Raw genomic sequence first — 2,120 nt, forward strand, 5'->3', positions numbered from 1 at the left:
GAAAGTTTCTCTGGTATAAATTGGCTGATTTTAGCATAGCAACCGAAGCTAATCTGACTATCTTGACTACTTTAGCCGTTTTCTACAGGCATATTTTACCGGCGTATTTTTCATTAAGAAGCTACTGTTTGTTACATCTTTTATTTGCCGTACTCACCATGAACTGTTATTGCTTAGGTTAATCTCCAATATTGCAGATACTCTCCCTTAGAGCCGGCCCCACTGCGGTGGAAACAGGAAGAACCAGAGCTTAATCCGGCTCTAGCCCGGAACCGGTTTGCTGGAAAAGGGGCATAATAGTCTGAGTGATATTAGCTGTTTGTAATAATGTGGTTTAGATTGAATGTGATGTTTGTCTGCCTCTAGCTGTGAGACTCAGTACCAGGACTCAGTCGACATCTCCATCAACTGCAACCGCTCCACTGACCAGTAAGAACTGAGCCATGAAGACACAGATGATGCAGGGATGTTTCTGGAACACATGTTCAGAAAACTGATCATCCTCTCTCCCTCCACAGCTGTAATCTCATGAGGCAGCCTCCCTTCTCCGCCTGTCACGAGCACACCGACCCAGAGCCGTACATCAGCGCCTGCACACACACTCTGTGCAGATACCCGTCAGCGGATGGGGTCGACTGCCAGTTTTTGGAGGCTTACGCCAAGGCCTGCAGCCTGGAAAACAACGTGACCCTGGAGGACTGGAGGTCAACTTCTGGCTACTGTAAGACCCTCTTTCACTATTATATTCAAGATTAGATTCAAGGCTTTATTGTCATGTGTACATAGCTACAGTGTAGATATGTCAATGAACATCTGAGGTCACAGGCTCCTCCAACAGAGCAACACAATAAAACAGATCAAATAGTTAAAATAGTGCAAGTAAATACAAATAAAATAGGATAGAAATAGTGCAAGGAGAGTCTATATACAAGTCATTGGAATACATTGACAGTAACAGAGCATGTTTGGGGTTACACTTCAATTTGAAGTCCAGAAGTGCGTACAGTACCCTATAAGTAAAGTAAAATACATAAAACATGTAATATAGATGTACACATTGTAAAAGCATATCTTGAATTATTATCAATGATGCATTACTATTATTATTATGTAAACCACATGTTAGCGTTCACTCACCTGTTCACTAATCCTCTCCTGTTTTATGAGTTGTTAAATCCTCGAGTCTGTCGCTTTCGTATAGCCAAGCATTTTTGTAATGACTTTTGGATATAAATATAACTACTGTAAAGGTAGGTGTTATATAAATATACATTTGTAGTATTTCTACAGAAAACCATCACGTTTTATAATCTTTATCTGAGAACAGATTAAAACAATTCTAAAGTTTGTTAAAACGTGTGTGTGTGTGTGTGTGCAGCCCCCCCCCCTCTCTGTCAGCAGCCCTGCAGTGATCATGAGTTCTGTGGAGAGAAGCTCGGTTCGACCCGCTGCTTCTGTCGGGGTCTGTTCGCCTCCAAGTACAGAGCCACCAAGTCTTTAGGTACCTGAACGCATCACATGATTCCTGAACGCATCACACCCTGAACGCATCACATGATTCCTGAACGCATCACATGACTCCTGAACGCATCACATGATTCTTTAGAGACGGCTGTTTTCAATTTGAGAGCAAATCATCAGTAGATCATGTTATACACTTAATATTCACAGTTCTTTTTGTTAATTGTTTTTAGTTCATGTTCTGAAACACATTTGTCTTTAGGTCAATTGGCTGCGAACAGAAGAGCATAGGGCTGCACGATATTGGAAAAAACTGACATTGCGATATATATTGCGATATGAAAACATACAGGAATTGAAGAAAATACAGTTTTTTTTTCGCAAACCATCCTTTCTTGAACTTTAATGCTATACAATTGGTATTTTTTTAACTATATTTAACCGGATGAAGGATTTTAGTCACAGACGTCTGGATCTTAAGTTATCAGAGCAACAAGCTGAGCTAGCTCGGTTAGCAGCGCCGAACTGCCCTGGAGAAACACATGAAACTACTTTATTCAGTGTTTTGACCTTTAATCACCCGGTCCGTTTGCTTTGGAGATTTGATTGTGTTTGGTGGTTTGTTGTCACTCACTCAAGGACCCCTGACATGAGAGCCG

Source organism: Trematomus bernacchii, unplaced genomic scaffold (assembly GCF_902827165.1).
Source record: "Trematomus bernacchii unplaced genomic scaffold, fTreBer1.1, whole genome shotgun sequence".
Taxonomy (NCBI): domain Eukaryota; kingdom Metazoa; phylum Chordata; class Actinopteri; order Perciformes; family Nototheniidae; genus Trematomus; species Trematomus bernacchii.